This window comes from Bos taurus, chromosome 6 (assembly GCF_002263795.3).
Source record: "Bos taurus isolate L1 Dominette 01449 registration number 42190680 breed Hereford chromosome 6, ARS-UCD2.0, whole genome shotgun sequence".
NCBI classification, from domain to species: Eukaryota; Metazoa; Chordata; class Mammalia; order Artiodactyla; family Bovidae; genus Bos; species Bos taurus.
In genome coordinates this window covers 45513632-45538310 of record NC_037333.1, presented here as the reverse complement: position 1 = coordinate 45538310, position 24679 = coordinate 45513632, and the positions used below count along the sequence as shown (strand labels likewise).

The following is a 24679-nucleotide window of genomic DNA, read 5'->3' as shown; positions in this document are numbered from 1 at the left end:
GTGAGCTCATTCTTCTCCCTCCATGAGTGTCACTCCCAATCACAGGTACTATGGCTCTAGGAAATGAGTAGAACTCTGGATATATCAAAGACATATGTCTGGCTGGTGAAGGTCAAGTGCCTTGTATGTATGTGTCATCGGGAAAAAGGTTGAGAAATGATGGTCTAATAAAGAAATACCTAAGACTGATCCTGGGGAGGCAGTGTTGGGGGGGTGCTGTCTCGGCACATTCCCCTTTGATTTGTTCTTGCTTCTCTTCTACTCCACAGCTAGGGGTCCTTCCCCATGGGCTATATGGTTCTGTGCCTTCCTGACTCTGGAAATGCCCTGGATCCACAATCTGAATCCTGGGGAGAAGCATTTGCTCTGGGGTCCCAAGCAGTGAGGCTTGTTGGGACCTAGAAACCTCCTCATTTAAAATAATCTGATGGCACCCCTCTGACAGAGTCTCCCTGAGAGCAATAGAAGGGAAACTTCCAGGGGTCAGGTTAACAGTCACTCACCTTGAGGTCCTCGGTGGTTTCCCTTATCCTTAATGTGTGTGCATGCTCAGTCACTAAGTTGCGTCCTGAGTCACTAAGTTGAGACCATGGGGTCTCTTGTGACCCCATGGATAGTAGCCCTTCAGGCTCCTCTGTCCATGGGATTTCCCAGGCAAGAATACTGGAATGGGTTGCCATTTCTTCCTCCAGGGGATCTTCCCCACCCAGGAATTGAACCTGTGTGTCTTTCGTTGGCAGATGGATTCTTTAACCACTGAACCACCATGAAAGCCCCCTTAACCTTGGTACAAGATGGCAATGTCTCTTGGATCTGCACTCTTTCTCTCTAGCCAGGCTCTTGCCAGGGGCCCCTCCCTCTCTTTCCTGGCTATATTCAGCCACTGGCATCTCCCCAAGTGCCTCTGGGACCCTCTTACCTCCTTAGCTTTGGTGTGCTGACCCTCCACCTGAAATAGTCCTTCTTCCCTTTCTTTTCTGTACCAGGTCAGCTTTCTCATCCTTAAGACTCAGCTTGGTGGTAACCTTTTCTGGGGCATTTTCTCTCACTTCCATCTCCACCCCTGCTGGGTTCTCACCTTCTTCTTTCTAGTTAGGGCATATTTCTATCATAGATGTTCTCACATTGTGTTATGTGGGGGGTGTGTGTGTGTTTTCGGCTGGTGTCCCCATTCCCCCAGGTGAATTGTGTGCACATTAAAACCAGAGCAGCATTGGTCTAGTTCTTTACCCAGGAAGAAAAAGGGATGAGTTGGGCGAGCAGCTTTCTAGTTTTCTCCAGTGTTGTTCAGGTTTGTTCACCTCAGTGCTCAAGGTGAGTGACAGCCTGCACGTATAGTCACGTCTTCTGATAGCAAGTCCGTATTTGTCCCTATTGCAGGTCTCTCATAGAGGTTAAGAGTGTGGGCTCTGAATTTAGACGAACCTAAGACTTTATCCCGGAAAAGGCGATGGCACCCCACTCCAGTACTCTTGCCTGGAAAATCCCATGGACGGAGGAACCTGGTGTGTTGCAGTCCACGGGGTCGTGAAGAGTTGGACGAAACTGAGCAACTTCCCTTTCACTTTTCACTTTCATGCATTGGAGAAGGAAATGGCAACCCACTCCAGTGTTCTTGCCTGGAGAATCCCAGGGACGGGGGAGCCTGGTGGGCTGCCGTCTATGGTGTCACACAGAGTCAGACACGACTGAAGTGACTTAGCAGCAAGACTTTATTTAATCTACCACCTGCTACCTGTGTGGCTTTTGGCAAGTTGCTTGACCTCTCTTGGCTTCGGTTTCTTATCTATGGGGTGAAGATCACTAATGCAAAGAAAATACTTCATGCACAGGACGTAGGAAGTGCTCAGCAAATGTCAGCTCTGGGTGATGCACATAGACAAAAGCTTTGATCATGTGTGGACATTTAATCTCACCTAAGTAGATATTCAATTACACACATATTAATTAAGTGCCTTCATATTTAAGGTGTTTGCCAGATGCAGCAAAGAGAAAAAGACTGAACTCTTCCTAAAGAGTCCATAAAAGATTTGGAGGCTAACACTTATCAAATGACTCAAATTCGTAGAATGAAACCCACTGCTGAAAGTAAGGGCTTTGAGGTTTCAAAGAAGGGAAAGCTCATATCCTGTCGAGTGATTAGGAAAGGCTTTGTGAAGCCGTCAGTATTTGAGAGGGCCTTGAAGTGTGGATAGAATTTCAGAGGTCTGGAGAGGGACCTGTGTACTCTTGGCAGAAGAGGGGAAAGAGTCAGAGCAAAGGCATGGAAGTTGTTCACAAAATATCAAGGTTCCAGGTGACTTTTCATATAGATTAGGTTTGTGAGGGTCTTGGGACATAGGCCTGGAAATATGGGTTGATGGTAAAATTTCTATTTAATCTAGGAGATAAATGGGGAACCACTGGCTGCTGTTTCTTAGCCCGCTAATGTCAATATTTTCCAGGCTTCTGAGGCATGCTTTTACTAGTGGGAGGAAAGGGGAGATGGTTCCTATTAGTGCTTTCTCAGGGCTTCTAGTAGATGCTGTTGGTGCCCCATCCAAATCACCTTGACTGGCCTGCTGCACCCTGCTCCCAGCTGCCGGCAGCTCACAGCTGTCCCCTTCTCCTAGAATCACCCTTAACCAACCCAGTAGGAGTTGCCTCGCCCAGAAGGTTGACTCTCCGCTTTAGAGTAGCCTGATGCCAATGACTGATCACAATAAGCGGTAAAAGGCCGGTCGCTTGTCTCCAGGCAGGACAGGCTCCATGCAGGAACTCACACTCCAGAGCTGCCCATGGGATCAGGCTGACTTAGCTCTGGCCTCTGCCCTCTCCAGCTTCCCTCACTCCTCTTCTCTCCGGAGAGACCCCCTTGCTTAATCACAGGTTCCTGAATGCTCATCTCAGCTGTGCTTCTAGTGAACCTGACCTAATACATCTCCTCTCCTTAGGAAACCTTCCCATCTTTTCTCCCTCAGTACTTTCTTTTGTACACCTGTGACTCTGGACCAATCACACAACTTCTTTCCACTTTTCTGGGATTTAACCAGCAAGGGATCACTGAAAATATCAGTGATGTGGTCCTGACACCCGAAAGACAGATAGCCAGGAGCCACAGACTTAAAAATGGTTGGAGTGAATGAGGGAACGGGGAGTTAGTAAGAACATGGCTTCATATGGCACCTGGCTGCTGCTGAGAATAAAACCCGGGGTCCTCTCGATTTCTTATTTACTTGGGAATCTTTCAGTTGCATGTGTCCAGTGCTCAACCAGCTATGATGTGACAATAGTCATGTGGTGGTCAGTAGGGCCGCCCTTTCTGGGAACCTGGCAGGACTGCTCTTCCCTTCTCTTTGAAGCTAGGTGTGGCCAAGTGACTTGGTTTGGCCAATGAAATGTGAGTGGAAGTGACATATACCTCTCCTGGGCAAAAGCCATTGTATCCTATTTGAAGTTGTTTCCCTCTATCATAGTGACCAGCAACATTAGAGATGGCAGCTGCTCTATTAGCTCAGATTCCTAAGTACAATGAGTACTGTGTTTGCTGATCCACAGTGGATGCTCCTATGTTCAAAAAGGAAAAACAGCTGTTTTAAACCACTGAGACTTTGGGGCTGTTTATTGCTGCAACATACTGACTGACACAAATGATTTTTTGTAATTGCACTAGCATGCCAGGTACTGTTCTAAATGTGTCTCATTTGTTAACTCATTTAATCTTCATATCAACCCTATGAGATAGATACTCTTATTATCCCATTTTATTGTTGAGGATATTGAGGCCCAGAGAGGTTAAGTGTCTTGTCCAAGGTTCTGTAGCTAGTAAGTGGCAGATCCACGATTCAAATCTAGGCAACCTGATTCCTAATCACTATGTAGATCTCACAAGAAAGATACTTTAGTGCTTCCTGCCCTGTGAAAGTCCAGATGTAGACTGCTTCAGGCACAGCTGGAGCCAGGTTATCAAAAGATATCAGCGGAGTCATTCTCTGTGTTCTGCCTTCCTCTGTGCTGGCTTCACTCTCAGATGCTCTTCCGGTGAGGAGGTCTTTTCATCTCTAGGTTTACGTTCTGTTACTAAGCAACTACAGAGGAAAGAACCTTTTCCTCCTCCCACCCCGCCCCAATTCTAGCAAAAAGTCTTTAGAGAACCATCTTTCTTCCACTTTCAGTCATTTAGTGTAACTTTATCTGAAAAGGGACAAATGAGTGCAGAGCAGGCATGTGTAGAATGACAGAGGCTGTGAAGAACTAACTTGTGTGAAGCTGCCAAAGAGCCAGAGAACTCCAAAATCTGCAGTTGCTGGAGTCGTAAAAATTAACAACCACCGCCCGAATGAATACCATTTATATTGTCAAACATTGTCATGGGATTAAAGATGGCAAAGCTTCAGATTGGAAATCCCTGGGACTTGTATGCATTATTGGAAGGATTTCTGAGTTTTATGTCCTCTTTCTACCTTGCCCTGAGTTCCTCTTACTCTCCATTCCTCAGCCTGTGCTGCAGGCTCACACACAGTTCTAGGCACAGATATATTTTCCCCAGACCCCTCCTCCAACACACACACTGTCTTTGCTTTCGTCTCCAGAGGAGTAGTAGAGGGAGCACTGGATCAGAAGCATGGGTGTCTAGTCACTCAACTGAATCCGACTCTTTGTGACCTCGTAGACTGTAGCCCACCAGGCTCCTCTGTCCAAGGACTTCTTCAGGCAAGAGTGCTGGAGTGGATTGCCATTTCCTTCTCCAGGGGATATTCTCAACTCAGGGATCAAGCCCACGTCTCCCGTGTCTCCCACATTGCAGGTGGATTCTTTACCTGCTGAGCCATGAGGGAATCTCCCAGGGATCAAGAGAACTCCTGTGAACTTGTGAACACCAACACTTAGTTCTGGGTCTGACTCTCCACCTAAAAGACATGGCCATGGGCCAGATGATTCCAGACAAACCTCTTTTTCATACTGTTCTTGGTTCCAGCTCCCTCAGCCCCAGCTTCCTCCCTTAACAACATCCCCTGGCCCAAAGCCCTGGACCTTTCCCTGGCCTCAGCACAGCTCCTACCCCAGGCTCAGCCCCCGCCTGCAGTGCCCGCCTCTCAGGGACTCGCTAGCGCTCGGCTCACCTAGGACTGCAACTCCATTGCACTCCGCCAGCACCACCCACACATTCTCAGGCCTGTCCTTAAAGAAGGGACATCTTCCAGCCATTCACTCAGCCCCCCTGCCTCAGATGGAATCCTTTCAGGGGCAAAATGCAGGAAATAACACAAATATCCAAATAAAGCAAACTTCACAAAATGCACTATGGCATGTTACCAAAGCAGTGTCCCAGTAGGCATGGAGGTCTTCCTCTGAACAACTCACAAGCTTCATGGCTGCTTTCATCTCTCCATGAGAGGAAGGGTGTTTCAGAGGACAAGGGACACACTAGCCTCACCTCCAGGGTCGGCCTCCCCCTTGGCTGCTGTGTAACCTCAGGCCTGGAACTTAACTTCTCAATGAGCTTCAGTTACTTACAATGAAATGGTGATCGTAACTTCCCCGGTGGCTCAGACAGTAAAGAATCTGCCTGCAAATGTGGGAGACCCAGGTTGGATCCTTGGGTTGGGCAGATCCCCTGGAGGAGGGCATGGCAACCCACTCCATGGAGTAGGTTGAGAATTACATGGACAGAGGAGCCTGGCAGGCTACAGTCCCTGGGGTTGCAAAGAGTCAGGCACGACTGGGAGACTAACACTTTCACAACTGCAGTCCCTCTTTGTGCTTACAGGGTTGTGCACGTGTGCTAAGTTGCTTCAGTCGTGTCCAACTCTTTGTGTGGACTGTAGCCCATCAGGCTTCTCTGTCCATGGGATTCTCCAGGCAAGAAAACTGGAGTGGGTTGCCATGCCCTCCTCCAGAGGATATTCCCAACCCAGGGACTGAACCTGAGTCTCCTGCACTGCAGGCAGATTGTTTACCACTGAGCTGCCAAGGAAGTCTCTCTTTCTGTCTTCGTGCTTATAGGGTTAAATAAGATCATGTGTGCGAGCCATGTGCATGGCACTGGCCCATCACAGGCTTGTTGACTACTGAAGACAACTATTTTCTGCAGCAAAAAGTTGTGTGGAATACTATAGAACTGTTTAAAAAGAGAGAGAGAAAACTCTACAGATGGGTAAGGGTTGCAGTGTTCGATGATAAAAACCAGGTGAAGAACAGCATGTGTTGATATCGTCTGTTTAGGTAAAAAAAAAAAAAAAAAAGGAAAAATAAAAATTTAGGTTAGATAAGTGTAAACTGATTTAAACTCACAACACAGAGCCCTACACTCTAAAGTTACACAGGAAAGGAAGCGAGTGGGGGCCAGGGACAGTATCACTGTACACCTCTTGATCTATCTCAAAATTGTGCCCCATGCAAATGTAGAACGTGTCCAAAGACTGAGTTTTAAAATGTTAACAATAAAATAAGACACTCTTGTTTATTGGTTGAAAGTTGTGAGATTTGGGATGGGTTTCATTTTTCACTCCGAGAGAACACACACCACGCTGAAGAAATGCCATCACTTGCAGACGCCCTGGAAAGTTATGGAGGAAAGGTGTAAACTCTGCGCAGGCACCCAGTCCCTAGTCAGAGGTTCCTATGAGGAAGATGGAGCAAGTAAATGAGCCCCAAATTGCTGTTTTCATCATCATCATCACCGTCGAGAGCATCCAATGGAACATGTGTGTGGTGCTTTTCCATTTACACGGTGATTTCACACATCTTAGCTCATTGAGTTCTCCAGCATACAGTGAAGTCAGCATTCACGTTTTTATGATTCTTCTTAATGTCTCCTTCTATGACCTGTAGAAGGCACTGTCCCTGGCCCTCCCTTAGGCTCTGGGTACTGTCAACCTCATGGCTTCTTATTATAGAGTGGAAGGCCTTTCCTGAGGGCTCCCTGGCCACATGCACTAGCCCAGCCTTGCCAGGCATGTTGAGGAGTTATAACCCTGGGAGCAGCCTGATGGGAGCTGATGGCTCCACCACCCCTGCCTTGACACATCTCTAAGGCCAGCACTACACAGTCTCCCCCGAGTCCCATTGGGGTTAATCCTTAGCTGGTCTCTGACGTAACCTGCTCCTTGAGGCATGGTGGGATGGCTTCCCTCTTTTCCCTTTCTCACCTCTCTCCTCCCCTCCTGGTGTTTCCTCCGATCACCAAGCAGATGGGTTGTGTGCTCTCGTGTCTTCATCTCTAGGTCATTCTCTGAGGGAGGCCAGCCCTATCAAAGTCACACCCCTCGAGAGTGAAGGGGCAGGCACCTGAACCAGACCTGACTCCCTCCACCCCTCTGTTCTGCTGCCCTCAGAAACTCTCGCTGATAAAAGCCCTCCCTAAAGCTGAGACCAAGAGGACAAACTTTCTTTCCACACTCAGGCTGAAGAAAGCTCTGGAGCCAAGCACAGAGTGCTCTGGGAATCCCAGGATACAGAGCAAAGAGAAGCCTGGTATCAGGTAATGAGCACATGAGCATTTAAACAGTTGTGCTTTCTGAGCAACATTTTTAAAAGTGTTGTGATTTAGGGGTTCCCTGGTGGCACAGTGGATAGGAAAGTGAAAGTTGCTCAGTCGTGTCCAACTCTTTGTGATCCCATGGACTATATAGTCCCTGGAATTCTCCAGGCCAGAATACTGGAGTGGGTTGCCATGCCCTTCTCCAGGGGATCTTCCAAACCCAGGGATCGAACCCAGGTCTCCTGCATTGCAGGCGGATTCTTTACCAGCTGAGCCACAGAAAAGCCCAAGGATACTGGAGTGGTTAGCCTATCCTGTCTCCAGTGGATCTTCCCAATCCACAAATCGAACCGGGGTCTCCTGCACTGCAGAAGGCTTCTTTACCAACTGAGCTATCAGGAGAGCCCTGTGGATAGGAACCTACCTGCCAATGCAGGAGACATAGGTTGAATCCCTGGCCCAGGGAGATTCTACATTCTGCGGAGCAACTAAGCCTGTGCAATACAATTAATGAAGCCTGCATGCTCTAGGGCCCATGAGCCACAACTAATAAGCAACTGTGCTGCAGCTAATGACGCTCATACATCTAGAGCCTTTGCTCTGCAACAGGAGAAGCCACCACAGTGAGAAGCCTGTGCACCGGAACTAGAGGGTAGGCCCCGCCCACCACAACTAGAGAAAGCCTGAGAGCAGCAACAAAGACCCAGTGTAGCCAATAAATAGCTAAAGCTCTCCATTAAAAAAATTAATAGAAGTGTTGCAATTTGAAACAAACAAGGCTCATGTTTGGAATAACTGTAAATATTCATTAAGGTTTTCTCACTAATGCCCTGCTTTGATTTTGGCTTTAGCTTACCAAGAATTAAATTATCATGTAAAATTGTTGACTATTTTCATTTTTCAAAAAATAATGTTTATTTGTTTATTTTTGACTGTGCTGGGTCTTCGTTGTTGTGTAGGCTTCTTATTACAGTGGCTTCTCTTGTGGAGCACAGGCTCTCGGGTGCACGGGTTTCAGTAATTGCAGCACAGTAGTGGGCTCAGTTGGAGAAGGAAATGGCAACCCACTCCAGTGTTCTTGCCTGGAGAATCCCAGGGAGAGGGGAGCCTGGTGGGCTGCCGTCTATGGGACCGCACAGAGTCGGACACGACCGAAGCGACTTAGCAGCAGCAGCAGCAGCAGTGGGCTCAGTAGTTGCCCCATGTGGGCTCGGTAGCTGTGGCTCCCAGGCTCTAAAGCACAGTTGCGGTGCATGGGTTTAATTGTCCTGTGGTATGTGGCATATTTCCAGATTAGTGATTGATCCCATGTCTTTTGCATCAGCAAGCGGATTCTTTACCACTGAGCCACCAGGGAAGCCCATTGATTATTTTCTTAAGAAAACTGATCATCTCTTGAAGGGTACTCTGTTGAAGGCAACTGCCATCAGAGTTTTGAGGGGGACTAATACTGGGGCCAAGACTCTGCAGGATGAGGACGGGTGTCCAGAGGGCTGAAAATTTCCAGTTCATGGACTAGCCTGTGTGTGGTGTGCACCGGGGCTCGGGCCTGGCTGGACCAGGTAGAATAAATGTATGTGAGTGATCAGGTTTGTGCCTCCACACTCTCCCTTCCAGGCATGGTAAGATGAGAAGAAAGCATCAGCAAATGGAGACACTCATCCGATTTCCAAAGGGCTGGCCTGCCAGGCACCACGCTGAGGTGAGCTTTGTCCTGGGGCAGCCTGGAGTTGTGCCCGAGGTGGTGGCTATGGATGGTGGCAGGACCCTGGAAGCCATGTTCAAGATCCTGCCTCCTAGGGAACATGCAACCTGGTGAGGTGGGGGCCTTTGACCAAGTCAGGGGTTTATCCAGGAGCAGGAGGGATGGCCAGGTGGGTGTGTGGTGTTCCTAGGTAGCTTGTGTGCTGAAAAATGTTAAATTATAGAGATGCAAAGTCTAGCAACATGGAAGCCACTGCCTATCATAGCTTGTATCACTTGTGTTATATCAGGGAGATGGGGGGAGAGTTTGTCTTCAGGGCATGGGTTCCTGCAGGCTGGGGGTCATGTTCCATGTATTTTAGAAAGTCTATGTCCCACCACAGTGCTGGACACTCAGGAGAAGCTCAATCAATGCGTGCTGAATAGAATGCAGAAGGAAATGTTCTGCATTCCAGCACGTTCCCTGAGAGTGAGATTGGATCAGGGGAATGGAAAGGTTGTTCTTCAGTCATCACAGACAAGTGGGATGGCTGGTGACCTGAGTGAATGCATCCCCCGGGCAGATGCTGTGGCTCCGGGGCTCTTATTACTATCGCGACGTGACAGCAGCCCCAGCAGTGGATTCACTGCGGCTGTGACTCCTGAGGGCTCATTGGCTATAGTACAGGTGCTCAGCTCCAGCTGGCTGGGAGCGTCTGGAGGGCCCAGTGACTGTTCAGTGACTGATATTCCCCAACAAAGTCATCTTCTCCTGAGCAACAGGGCCACTGTATTTGGGCCCTTCCCTGTGACATGGACCTTCTTTCTGGCTGCCCTAGGAGTGGCCAGGATTAGTCTAGGACTTTGACTAAGAGGAAATGAGAATATTGGAGCAAAACTTTAAGGTGGAAAATGTGCTTATGGGTCAGTAAGCACAAGAATTCTGTGAGGAGGGTTTTCCTCACACCGTCCTCACCTTTGTCCCGCTCCACTGCCTGCCTCCAGCCTTCCCTCGGCTTATTTTGTTTTTCCTCTGACAAGGCTGGTTTTCTCTCCTTTGAGTCTCAGAGGTAATGTGGTATTCCAGGAGCTCGCTGCCGGGGTTCCCAGCTCAGAGCTCACTCTTGCTGGTACAGAAATCATGGACCACTTACTGAACCTGCCGGGGCCTCAGTATCCCCATCTGTACCCTGTGGATGCTGCTGCTAATAGCATCTACCTCACAAGGCTGTCTGAGGATTAAATAAAGTAACAACTGTACAAGGCTCAGAAAACTGTCTGGAACACAATAAGGGCTGCACAAGGGTTCATTAATGTTATTTCCTGGTAGAACATTTTGTGATGATTAAATGGTGCCCTTGAAAGGATGCTGCCCAAGCTCCTGGGGTTCTGCAGGGAGAATGAAGATCATCTGGAAACAAGATGGCCTTGTGTTGGGACATTAGGAGCCAATGCCCTCACGTTTGAATTTAGTCAGCATCTTGATCTTGCTGTGTGACCCCGGGCAAACCAATTGATCTCCCTGGGTCTTAATTCTTTTTATCAGAAATAAAAGAGAGAGAAGAAAAACAAAATAAAAGAACATCGTATAGTCTTATTTCACAGAGCAGTTTGGTCCCTAAGGAGGACTAGAGGGTCTAAACAATGTCAGGGGATGTTTTCAGCTGACCCTGGAGGATGGTGGTTTTCGTCTATTAATATTGTCTTGAAAACTCCTGAGCACCTGGGGTGAGCTTGTTGTCGATGAGACAGAAATGAACCTTTTCTGGTGATGTTTCCAATGAATGTGAATTCATGTAAGTTAAAAATAGAAAAGTATTTCCTGGAAACTGTGGTTGTTCAGCATCTTCCTTATCACTTCTCTGACCACAAAGGAGTGGAGACAGCTTATCTGAGGCTCAGAACTCCCTGATCTGTGTTTGCCTCATGGGCCTTTGGAACTCTGCTTTTGAACCCTACACTGCGACACATGTTAAGCGAAGGGTTATTTCTCATTTGTGAAGATATTTGAAAAAGAAATAGAAATCAAGTTTCACTTGGGTACACATACTTTATTCTATTTATTTTAAAGATTAATTTTTCAGAGCAGTTTTGGGACCATGTTAAATTCGAGAGGGAGGCAGAGATTTTCCATATACTCTCTGCTCCCACACATGCATAGTCTTCCTGTTACCAACATGGCCCACCACAGTGGTAGACTTGTTACAGTTGATGAACTACATTGACACATGGTCACCCAAAATCCAAAGTCCATGGTTTACCTTAGAGTTAACTCTTGGTGTTGTACGTTCTATGGGCTTGGACAAATGTATAAAGATACACGTGCTATGCTGTGCTTTGCTTGGTGTCCGACGCTTTGTGACCCCACGGACTGCTGCCTGCCAGGCTCCTCTGTCCTTGGGATTCTTCAGGCAAAAATACTAGAGTGGGTTGCCGTGCCCACTTCCATGGGATCTTCCCAACCCAGCGATTGAACCCATGTCTCTTGCGTCTCTTGCATTGCAGGAGGATTCTTTACCACTGAGCCACCGGGGAAGCCATAAAGTCATATGCCCACCATTATAGTATCATACAGAGCTTTTTCACTGCCCCTAAAAGTTATCTGTGCTCTGCCTTTTCATCCCTCCTCTCCTACCCCTGGCGCTCATCTTTTTACTGTTCCCATAGTTTTGTCTTTTCCAGAATGTCATTAAGTTGGAATCAAACTGTGTGTAGCCTTTTCAGGTTGGCTTCTTCACTTAGTAATATGCATTAAGCTCCCTCCATGTCTCTTCATGGCTTGATAATTTAAAAAAATATGTATTTTATTTTTAATTATTTATTTGGCTGTGCCTGTGTTGTTGTTGCTGTCTTAGTTGTGGCCACTTGGGATCTTTGACCTTCACTGTGGCATGCAGCATGTGAATTCTTGGTTGTGGCATTTGCAATCTGGTTCCCTGACCAGGGACTGAACCCAGGTCCCCTACATTGGCAGCTCAAAGCTTAGCCATGAGACCACCAGGGAAGTCCCACTGATAAATTATTTCTTTAGTGCAAAAATCTTCCATTGCCTGGATGTACAACAGTTGATTTATTCACTTGCTAAATGACATCTTGGTTGATTCTAAGTTTGGGCAATCATGAATAAAGCTGCTATAAACACTCATATGCAGGTTTTTGTGTGGACATAAGGTTTCAGCTCCTTTGGGTAAATACCAAGGAGCACAGTTGCCGGATTGAATAGTAAGAGTATGTTTAGTTTTGTAGGAAACTGTCAAATCATCTTCCAAAATAGCTCTACCATTTTGCATTCCCACCTGCAAAGAATTTGGGTTCCTGTTACTCCACGTCCTCACCAGCATTTGGCATCAGTGTTCTGGATTTTGACCATTCTAACATTGTCGGCGCGTAGCGGTATTCACTATTGTTTTAATTTGCATCTCTGTGATAATGACGTGCATATTTTTGTATGTTTGACTGTAGTCTGCATATTTGTCTTTGGTGAAGTGTCTGTTAAGGTTTTTAATCCCTTGTTTTGATTGGATTGTTTGTCTTCTTATTGCTGAGTTTTAAGAGTTCTTTGTAAATTTTGCTTAGCAGGATTTTTCACAAGTGCCCTTGCAAGTATTATCTTCCAACCTGTGACTCGTTTTCTTATTCGATGTCCTTCATATACAGTTTTTAAGTTTAATGGACTTCAGTTTATCAATTATTTCTTTCAGGTGTGTCCCTTAGGTGTAATACCTAAAACGCCATCACTGTACATTTCGTTTTATATTTGAAAAGGCATTGTATTTACAAAATAAGAGAAATGTGAAAGTGGGGCTGCCCTGTACAATCTGTGATGAGTTTCAGGGCACAGGTGTCTGTTGATCTCATCAGCATCAGTCCATCACCTCCCAGAAACCCTGATTTCCATTTGGTAAGCCCTGTATCTCTATGAAAGTTGACACCACCAGCTTTAGAAACAGAACATGTGACCTAGCGAATCAATGGACCCAGGCCTTGGCCACAGTTATTGGTTCTATGCTAAGTCACTTCAGTCGTGTCCAACTCTGTGCGACCCCATAGATGGCAGCCCACCAGGCTGCCCGGTCCCTGGGATTCTCCAGGCAAGAACACTGGAGTGGGTTGCCATTTCCTTCTCCAATGCATGAAAGTGAAAAGTGAAAGTGAAGTCGCTCAGTCGTGTCTGACTCTTAGCGACCCCATGGCCTGCAGGCTACCAGGCTCCTCCGTCCATGGGATTTTCCAAGCAAGAGTACTGGAGTGGGGTGCCGTTGCCTTCTCTGACAGTTACTGGTTCAGTGTTGGGCAAATGGCTAAAGCCAATGTGAGCAGAGTGAAGCTCAGGACTCTAGTTTAAAAATCTGTGACAAACACATCCTCTTTTCCTCACAGGCAGTATGATTTATCTCTATGAGGAATAAAGGTACTACAGCCAATTTTTGCTACCTGGAAGGTAGCCATCCTCAAGACAATATAGAGACAGAACAGATCAGTGCTGAGAAAATGTTAGAAAACAGAAAGGAGCCCTAATGAGATTAGAGCCTCTGGAACAAATTGTGCCTGGAGACTGTTCTCAAGCTGGACGTTGGGGTTATGTGATCTGATAAATTTACTCTATCAGTTAGGGTCTAGTCAGGGAAAGAGAAACCACAGCAGATATTTCAAAACACAGGGGCTTAATAAAAGAATTTGTTACACAAGTGAGAGATCAAAAAGAGGATGCTGAGGTAACCCAGAGATTAGTAATACCTGAGGTCAGCAGAAAAGGGGCAGAGGGCGGTTAACAGAGCTTATGACCTTGGAAGTCGGTCTCACGAGACTGATACTGGGCTCCAGGGGGGCAGCTGTGTGGCTTGCAGTCAGACCCTTGAAGTCCTCAGACCACTGAGGAGAGCGAGAGATTTGACAGGTGCTCACATCCCCAAGGAGGTGCCAGGGGCTGTCTGATGCCCAGTGGATGAGGAAGCCCTTCCCCAGGTGCCATGGCTGATGGGAGGCTCTGGACTCCCTACAGGGACATGTGAGGGGCCTCGGGGAGTATCAAAAGGGGTTGGGAAGTGGAGCCCACTGTCTACTCTTGCTGGAGAGACTCTAACAGGAACTGAAAGTCAGAAATGAAATTCTCCTTCTCTCTCACCTCCCAATATTCCTCTAATGCTTCCTATCGGCAGAACTTCACAGAGAGCCAGCTGTCATCAGAGTCTGTGAAAAGTGGTTTGTAGGGACCCTTCCAGCATCACAAAGCAAAAAGCGGATGAGAGCAGAAAGATAAGAAAGATAAGGCGTGATGGTGGATATGTGCAGGTGGACTACACCGGCACTGCCTAGGTAGAAGGTCGTCTCCTCTCTCTCTCTGACTCCGACGTACTGTGGACCAAACCTTGGCAGAAAATACTTAAAGAAAAATAAACTCATGCCTTCGGCAGTTAGCGGAGCATCTGCCCTCCTTCTGAGTCACCACCATACTGTTTGTTCACTTCCCCTGCTTGGAACCCCCTCTCTCCACTTCCTGTTCTCATTCAGCAAGCACGCGTTGAACACCTACTGTGTGCTGAGCACAGGAAGTACAAGATGAGAAGGAAATAAACCTGACCCCCTGCTCTAAGGGGCCCTCCCTTCTCTTTCCCAAATGCCCCTCCTTCCAGAAAGCTTCCCACATGTCTCTCCCAGCACTCCAGCAAAATCCCACAGCCTCTGCCTGGGTCTCCGCATGGCTGCAAGTGATTATCTACAAGTATGTGTGTATACAGACCTGTCATCTTGCTTTTAATGAGTGCTTTATTTTTGTTGGTCCCATCTTCCCCCTGCAGCGCATAAGAAATTTGAAGGTCGGGTTTCTGTTTTCTCCACTGCTCATAACTATGTGAAATGTGCAGGCGGCTGTGCTCAAAAGGGGAGAAATCCAACCAGGGTTTCCAGAGCCACAGAGCAGCATTTCCAGTGCCTCGGAAGATGCAGGATGAGTTCCTCACACCCACTCTGTGTGGTCCCAACATCCCGATTACACTGGTTCTGTTGTGAGCAGTCCTGTCACTCTCCCCTTCCACTGCAGGAATGAAGGCTTAGGTGGCTGTCATTTACCTAAGGGCTCACAGATGGTACATCACAGAAGCCACACTCCAGCATCTGCTCCTGCCTCTGTGGGTCCACATCTGGATTCACAGTGCCACTGACCTTAACGGGTATGGGTGTGTGGTTACATGGGCTTCCCTGGTGGCTCAAAGGTAAAGAATCTGCCTGCAATCCAGGAGCCGCAGGAGATGCTGGTTCGATCCCTAGGTCGGGAAGATCCCCTGGAGGAGGGCATGGCAACCCATTCCAATATCCTTGCCTGGAGAATCCCATGGACAGAGGAGCCTGGTGGGCTATACTTCATAGGGTTGCAAAGAGTTGGACATGACTGAAGCAACTTAGCATACATGTATGCATGTGTTGCTACATATTCACCCAAGGCTTACTCTGTGCTGGGTGCTGCAGCTTTCCAAGACCTACTGGTAGGTTTTACTACTATTCCCAGTTTTATGGAGGAAACCAAGGTTTTCAATGGGTAAGTTAAACAGTTTATGTAACCTGTAACTGGGAAAGCTGAACCTCAAATCTAGGTCTTTCTAATACCAAAGGGCATGTTTTAATTGCTATGCCATCCTGCCCATAACTGTGATTTAAAATGATGATTCAACTTCTAGAACTCACTTCTCTGTGCTGATGTAGCCAGGCTCTGGAGTTCAAGCACCAGAGTTAAATTGCAGCTCCACAGCTCTGGGCAAGAAGCATCACCTGACTAGGCCTGTTCCTTCCTCTGTACCATGAGCATTAAACAAACAACAGAAAAGCAGCGCCAACTTCATAGGTTTGTTTGAGGATTATATGAAAGAGAAAAAATACACGTGTGCTTTCCACAATGCCTGGCACAAGGCTTATTTTCATAGGCAATAATTTTTACTCCCGGCCTCATCCAATTGGTTTGGCTGGCAGCTTCCTTAGTAAAACCATGCTCATCAGACTATTGTTTGCACTGAAAGGCCTGAGTCCGAGGAGCCTCTGATACTCCCAGAAGCTTGTACATAGAACCATCCCAACAGCTGCTGGGGAAAGCCTGTGCGTGCAGCCGGCCTGCAAACCCCAGGCCTTGTTGATGTCCTGTCTTAGCCGGCCCGCTCAGCTGCTCCACACATGCTCCATAAATGGGAGTCATTAGCGGTGAGCCCCATAAACACCCCCTCCCAGCCCTGCTGAGCGCGTGTGCTGGCTGTGTGGCAACCGCTCGGTCAAGCTCATCAGCCCAGATATGAAACAGCTATCAGTGTGTGTACAAACCAGCATGCCCTAAAAAGAGCCTTCCCGGGGCCAAGCGGGGGTGGCTTCTCCTGGCGCCTTGCACAAACTCTGCTCTCACTCATCTCCCCATAAAGGACCAGTTAGTTCAGACGAATAATCACAGCCATTTGGCTCAGGCTCCTCCACGGGGACATTTGAAAGTGATGATCTTCTTTGCATTTAATAAAACTTCTTTATTAGTTTCCCCATCCCCCAAGTTAATTGAGGGAGCAGATTTGAAACAAGGGGGCTGATGGTCTTGGGTTTGCCAAGCTGAACCGATTCTGTTGCAAGCACATACAAATGCTTTGTGCACGTCCAAGTGGCTGAGGTGAAAAGCACAGGAGCTGGGAGCTGTGTCACAACACGCTCTTGTTCACTCTCAACAGGTTCTGGGTTCTGGTGGAACCTAGGCTGTGGAAAGAGCCACAGCAGGCACGAAGCTTATGCTACACTGGGGTGGGGAAAGGGACATGGAAGCAAGAGGAAGTTGGTCTCTCAGTGGAAGGATTTCAAGCGCATCAGAGAAGTGAAGGTTAATAGCTCTGATGCAACCTTAGAGACCAGATCTGTCCTAAGAAGAAGATAGAATCAGATGTATTTAGCAAGTGTTTCCTTAGGTACATGGATGACTTCAGAAGCTCTGTAGTCCTCTCGGTTTTCCATTTGCAAAATGGAAATAGGGATAGAAGATCAGGTGTTGGAGGCAGCAGGGTATCAGGCTGGGCTGACACTTGAGGCACAAAGAAAGACATAGTCATTGTCCGTCTTTCCCCTGAGGGTATTTCTAGGGGTGGGGAAAGCCCCCAGTGTGGAGTGTGGTGAATGGTCTTTGGGGAAACCATGGCTCAGCAGGAAACCAGTCCTGATCTTGAGGCCAAGCCCCCAAGACTCCCTGGCCCTCCGCCAAGAGTGGGAGGGAGAGGGGGAATCCAGAGTTCAGGAGCAGAAAGAGGAAGAGAGAGAGACGGGGCTCAAGGACAAGGCGGAACAGAGAGGAGGCAACTGGCCAGCTCTGGAGGGTGGGGCAGCAGCTAGGCAGGCAGGAGGGTCTGCAGGACCGCCTCCCCAGCAGTAGGAGCCCCAGGGCCTGTGCGTTCAGCCCAGCCGCTGAGGGACAGGATGGGGCACTGCTGGTTTTCCTGAGGCTCGTGGAGATTTAGGGCTCTGTCTGCTGGTCACTTACATGGCCATGAACATCAGCCCCACTGGAACCTCCCAGAATCCCAGGCAGACACCACCAACTGAGGCTGGGTCCATGTCACCTAAGAGGTGGAAGTTTTCTATCTCAGGCCTTTGTCCCAGAGCAGCTTCCTGCCTCTTCTTGATCTCTTTTCGGGAGTCTGGTTGATGGGTAAAAGATGGAACTGACAGGAAGGGCACCCAGGAAGGAAGCAGGTGCTACAGAGAGAAATGGACAGGCAGGGGTCTCCATCGTCACTTTGCCAACTTTGGAGCCTAGAGGCTAACGACAGATACATCAGACATGGCCCCCTGGATAGACCCAGATACTGGGGACAGACCAATAACGGGGAGCTCCACAGTGACTGGCTAGAGCACAGGCCCCAGCCCCTGAGCCCTGCCTGCCAAGCACCCACAGCACTTCCCCCATCTCCTGCTGGTTCCCTGGGTGGCCCTGGTGGGTGCTGAGGCTAGGACCACCCCCCGCCCCCTCTCTGCCCCTTCCTTCTCCTGCCCATATTTAGAGAGCTTCTTAGGCTGCTGCTGCTGCTGCTAAGTCACTTCAGTCGTGTCCGACTCTGTGGCTGACAATGACCCAAACCTGAATGCTGTCTCTCTGCAGAGGGAACTCGTTATACGGCCTCAGTCCCCTTTAAGAACGTGTGCATTTCTCTGTCCAGACAACACACTGCTCTAGCGTCCAGGCAAGAACCTTCTTTGCAAATTCTTGACAACACCGTTTTTTATTTTATCCGTCTCCAGCTCCCCTTATATTTCAGACCGCTGAAATGTGCCTAAAAGGATTTGTCGTTCCTCCTGGGCCTTTATGACTTTGCTCTTTCTGTCTGCCCTACTGCCCGAGTCCTGTGTGAAATGTTAATAACCTTAGAAACAAATCTGAGGAGTCTCCGGGAAGTGCTAGGCTGTTACCTCCTGAAAATGCAGATGGAATTTCCCCCTCCCTACAGACCCCTGACATTTCTAAAGTTTGTTTCATTCCCTTCATCACACCACTCACCCCTCTGGCTTTATGTCTTGTTTATTATCCCTTTAAATTACATACCCTCTTAAGAGAGAGAAAGAAAGTTCGCCATAGACAACAAAGAAAGTTAAGGCCTTTTAAAGTACATTTATGGAGGCTTTTCATGAACTTTACAAACGGAGTAAAAAACAAGTGTGAAAGGATTTTTCAAGGAAGGAACATGCTTTTGCAATTTGCTGGAAGTTTTCCCTTGTGTTCCAGAAAAGCGGCCTCCCCATTACTCACCAGGGAGGCACGCAGGCCAGGGAGGAAGGGGAATCGGGGAATAAAAACAGGCCTTCCCCCTGTCCATGTGCAAACAGCACTTAATAATCAAATTGAAAAAACACACAAATGAAATTAAAACGTTTTCCAAATGGGCTGCAGCCCTGAGGCCAGACTCCGTGGGGCCATGGCCGGCAGAATTTGTATCTTTGCCTTACGAATTTGTATCTTTTCCTTAATTGGGCTCCAGGCAGAGCGGCTGTTAGAAAAGCCAGATTCTGGTGTCAACAGGAGGTAGGACGCGGCCAGTGGAGGCAGAGAGAGGCCACTGGGAACAGCACCCTGGCCTCTCTGTGTTTGTCTCTTCCTGGGGCATCACCTATTACCTGGGACTCAGTTCCTAAACCTGCTCAGACCTCTCCCCTCGAGCAAGAACCCTCCTTGACCCTGTTTGCACCAGCTTACTCGCTCATTCACTCACTCAGTCGCATTAGCACAGGGCTTTTACACCAATCTTAAAGCAAAAACAAAAAAAACCCAAAAGCCAAAAACATCTCTTGACCCCCTTCCCCTTTGGCTGTGACGTCATCCAAGGACTCCTGTTTCGATGGTCTGTACCCTTGCTGTTCAATTACTCCCTTCTGGGTCCCTCCTGTGCCCCATCTGATCTGTTGTATTCGTGTGTCACTCGGCCAGAACTGCCCTCCAAGTTCAAGGTTAGTGGTCCCTCTGTCCATATGTGGATAAACCCAGGTCTCAGGCCTCATCTTTGACCCTCCAGCTGCAGGGGTGGCACCTCTCCTGCTGGAGACACTGTCCTCACTTGGCTCGACCCTACCTCTTTCTCTGGGCTTTTCTCCTCCATGGTCAATCCTTCAGAGCCACCTTGGCTGGTCCCTCTTTCTTCCCTGCCCTCTTATATCGGAGTACCTCAGTGTGCTTTTGAACCTTCCCTTTATGATCATTCCCTTGGTGACCTCATTCAGTCTCCTGGCTTTGAAATTATCTGGTATGCTGATGACTCCTGCTTTTTTATCTCTTTTCCCAGATTCTCTCCCGAATTTCAGACTTGTGTACCCAAGTCCCTACTCAACACCTCCACTTGGATATCAAATAGACATTTCAAGGTTAACATGTGGAAAATAGATTCAAATCCAAAGTCTTTGCAGAGAGTCTATACATTCTTCTGTCCTTACAACTTTTTCACCCCTCTCTAGGCACACTGGGCTCCTTGCTGTTCCTTGAAAAAGCCAGACAGGGCCCCCTCTAGGGCTTTTGCATTGAATGTTTCCTCTCCTTGAAAGGCCCTTCTTCCAGATATCCACACAGTTAACTTTAGAGTTTTTAAAAATGTTTTCCTGAACCAGGATCCAATCAGATGCATGGCTGTGGTTGAATTTCTTTAGCCTCTTTAGATTTAGAACATCCTCAACAATTAAAAAAAAAATGATACTGATTTTTTTTTTTAAGAAACTATCTCGACCATCTCCTTGAGTGTCCCATGCTATTCAGCAGCCTGGCCATCTCCACATCATGTCATTTAACCTGTTCTTCTATCCCCTGTGAACATGGCCTCTTTTCAGTCCTTCTCAAGCCAGTGAATGTCTGGGTATGGGCAAAGTTTCAAGTGTGGGTGAGAGACCGAGCAGCTAAATTTAGTCCAGTTAGTGAAGTTTTGATTTAAGGAGGTGGGACTTTACATTAGGCATAGTGGAAAGTTTAACAGAGGTTTAAGCAGGCAAGAACCAAGGTGTTATAGGAAAGTTTTAACTTTTGGAAGCTGAAAAGGCTCTGAAGAGGTGAAAGGTTAAGGAAGAGGCTCCTGCAGTAGCCTTTTTATAAGATTTGACGAGAGCTGGAAGTTGCCATGGAGATGAAGAGGAGGTGGGAGCATCAAGAGATGACTTTGAATTGACAGAAACATATGGCCATAGAATTAAGTGTGAAGTTGGGGATGATGGGAATCTGAGGACACGTCTGAGGCTTCTGGTTTGGGTTACTGAGTAGACAGTGTGAACAGCCACTAGCGTAAGGATTTCAGAAAGAAAAATGTGTTTTCTGTGGAAGAATACACATCTGAGGCCTGTTTAAGTTTGAAACGCCCTTGTATTTAGTGCCATGTGATCATGTTATGTCTTTCACGGTGCTGTTCTTGTCTCTAAAGCTGTATTTTTTTAAAACACTATTTATTTTTTGTTCTGCTGGGTCTTCACTGTTGCTCTGGTTTTTCTTTTCTAATCGTGCTAAGCAGGGGCAACTCTCTAGCTGCGGTGCCTGGGCTTCTCATTGTGGTGGCTTCTCTTGTCACAGAGTGCAGGATCTAAGGCACTCTGGCTTCAGTAGCTGCAGTTCCAGGCGCTAGAGCACAGGCTAAATAGTTGTGGTGCTCAGGTTTACTTGTTCCTCGGCATGTGGGATTTTCCCAGGCCAGGGATCGAACTGGTGTCTTCTGCGCTGGCAGGTGGATTCTTTACACTGAGCCACCAGGGAAGCCCTAAAGCTAGATTTTTAAGCACACAGATCTGCTGCATTCATTCATTCACTCGTTCATTCATTCAAGAAGCATTTATTGAGTACATTTGCATTGCTTATTCACTTATTCAATCTTCACCTCTATCCCACTCCAATATCAAAAATAAGCAGTAAATCTGGACATGGAACACTTACATGGAATTCTGCTATTAGGTTTTTTCCCCCATTGTATAATAGCTTTCTCTACCTGAAGAAGGCAAGCAAGAAGGACAATAGGCTTTCTCTGTGCCCAGATCTCATTTAAATTCTCCCAATAACCCTGTGAGATGAGTACTGTTATGATTTTTCAGGGAGGAGAAGATTATAAAGAGGCAGCTGGAGATGTGGGGGATGATGGATATTTTCATTGTGATTGTAATAACTGTTTAACTGGTGTATACATATATACAAGTTAAAACTTACCAAACTAAACACTAAACTTGGAAAGCTTACTGCATGACAATTATACCACAATAAAGATGTTTTATAGAATTTTTGGTCAATAACCACAAAGTAGCTTTTGATAGGTGTCACTTGCTGAGGAGAAGTCAATAATTTAGTTACAAACAAACAAAAATATGTTTCTCTGGGTTTCCTTTCATTTTTTTCCTTACCCTTAGACCTCGGTTTCTCATTTTTTGGTGGCTACCTTCTCCCTGCTACCTTCTCCAGAATGGCTTTGGTTCAAACAGAGCTGGGTTTTGTTTGTTTGCTTCAGGTATAATTTACAGAGATCAAGTTTACCCTCTTTAGTGTACAGTCTTGTGTGTGTTGACAAACACATATATGCATGTAACCACCACCACAATAAAGACAGAAAGCATTTCCACCCTTCTTCAAATTCCTTGTGCTGCTTAGAAGTCACTCGCCTTTCTTCAGCCTCAGCTCCTGGTGGCCACTGATGTATTTCTTTCCTCTATTAGTGTTGCCCTTTCCAGAATGTGGTATGATGGAATTACACAGCATGGAGCCTTTGGAGTCTGCTTCTTCCACTTGGTCAGACCTTCACCCCATCACTGATGACACCGGGGCCCCATCACTCCTTGTTGTGGGCCATCCTGTACACAGTAGAGTGTTTAGCAGCATTCCTGGCCTCCACCCATTAGATGCCAATAGCATCACGCGCGCCCCGCCCCCCAACTGTCATATCAAAAATATCTTCAGATATTGCCAGATGTCCCCTGGTGGTGGGTGGGGAGAGGTCAAAATCATCCCTGGTTGAGAACCACCGATCTAGAATAATGCATTTAGATCACGTGTGTTATTGCATATAAGGTTTACTATAGCCCGACAGGCTTCTCTGTCCATGGGATTTCCCAGGCAGGAATACTGAAGTGGGTTGCCATTTACTCCTCCAGGGGATCTTTTCGACCCAGGGATTGAACCCATATCTCTTGCGGCTCTTGCATTGGCAGGTGGACTCTCTACCACTGAGCCGCCTGGGAAGCCCTTTACTTAAAGAATCGTAACTATTGATACTACCACATATTGTCTGTGCAAAATAGGACCACGCAGAAGGAACTCGAAAGAATGAATGGACACAGGCCCAAACTATGGTTGGAAGCGGCCTCTCTGAGAAGAGGAATGAGACTGTATGGAGACAGAAGTTTCATTTTCTTCTGAAAGCATTTCTTCCTCTAAACAGACACTTGAATTGTGGTAGTCAACTGGTCTCAATCCTAATGAGGAGGTGTTGGCCAAAATATCCACTGCTACTGAACTTCCCAGGACTCAGCCACAGTCAGGAATCAACAACAGGAAAGAGAGCACGACAAGTGACTGTGAAGGGCGCTGCCCTCACCCACAGGCAAGTTGAGCAAATCTATCCATCTCTAGGTGTCTCACATATCAAACAAGGATTATGGCACCAGTAGGACGGTTAGCACTGCAATGAGGAAGTGTTGGGAGGTGAAGAAAGCCAGCAAGTTCCCTCTTCTGTGAGCGGCGGGGCGGCACGGACATCTCACCACACTGGTTTCCACTGTTTGCTTGTTGGCTGGCTCGTGCATGCTTCATGCTGTCTGTCCACTAATGGCCTGCACCTACTTAATTGCGTGTGGCCACACATCTGTGGTGGTGAGTGGCTGTCAATGCACTTAAAGGGTAGGGGAGGGGTTTCGACAGGGAAGTGTTCTCCAAAATTCTGGAGAGGGAACTGGGGAGTGCAAAATGCCCTGGGCTTGGCCAGACACAGTGCCCTGGGGGTCTGTGCTGATTGGATAGGGGCACAGAGGTTTCTGTTTAGAAGAAAAACACTTCTAGGGAAAGCAGGCATGGATTTGGCCTTTCCATTTCCTTCTGGAGAATGCTGTTTATAATAATAACCTTCGCAGGATTGGGCAAAGCTGCATTTGTTGACTGAGTAAGTAAATAAGTGAACACATTTAGTAAACATCTGGCCCAAGGCGAAACTGGGAAACAGATAAAGCTGGTCATGGGTGCTTCCAGATTCTATGTTCAACTCTTTTCTTGCTTTTTAATAAGTTCAACAAATATTGAATGAGCAACTCCTAGGCTCCAGGCCCTGTGCTGTGGGGTAAGAGGGCAGAAGTGTATATGTTTAAAGCCATCCTTACAATTTTATTTGTCAATCATACCTTGGTGACGCTGGAAGAAACGGAGTGCTGGAATGATAAAACACAGCCTTTACCCTCAAGTAGCTCACCATTGTGTCCTGCGACAGATGGAGACAGCTGGGGACAGCTGGGTCTCTGTAGGATGAGTGAACAATAGAGGCATGGAGGCAGCCACCATCATGCTTGCTTTGTCATGCCACATGGGCGAGACTTTTAGTTCTCAGACGCTAGATCCCAGATGAATTCATGCAACACCTAGTATATGTAGGACACTGTTCTTTAACTGGGTAGATAGCAATGGACTGAAAAAGGATAAAAATAAAATCTCTGTTCTTGGGGGTCTTGTGGGGTGAGGCCCACAATACAAAAATAATTAGGCAAATTATACAGTAGATCGTATAGAGAAATACAAGGCAAGCAAGAGAAACAGGGGACAGGGCTGCACTTTCATGGGGTAGTCAGGGAAGGACTCATATTTGAACAAACACCAGAAAGAGCTGAAAGGTCAGTTATCTCTGGAAGGAACATGGCAAGCAGAGAAATTAGCAACTTCAAAGATCCTGGGGTAGAGGTGCAGTATTTGAGGGATCATGGACAGTAGGGCCAGGCTAAGTGTAGAGCAAGCTGAGAGGAAAGCAGGAGGCAAGGTCCAGCTGGGAGGCCAGATGTGCAGAACTTGGCAGGTTATGGGGAACACTTCAGTTTTTAATCTAT

The 24679-nt window shown here is 47.3% G+C and overlaps 1 long non-coding RNA gene across 1 annotated transcript in view; it reads left to right on the top strand.

Moving 5' to 3' along the window:
• The window catches only part of LOC132345495 (uncharacterized), a 79937-nt gene that overhangs the window by 20892 nt on the left and 34366 nt on the right, over positions 1-24679 (top strand). The window contains exons 3-4 of the long non-coding RNA XR_009494858.1: positions 7317-7462; positions 9080-23465. This is a non-coding gene — a long non-coding RNA (uncharacterized lncRNA). The remainder of the gene's footprint in view (positions 1-7316; positions 7463-9079; positions 23466-24679) is intronic.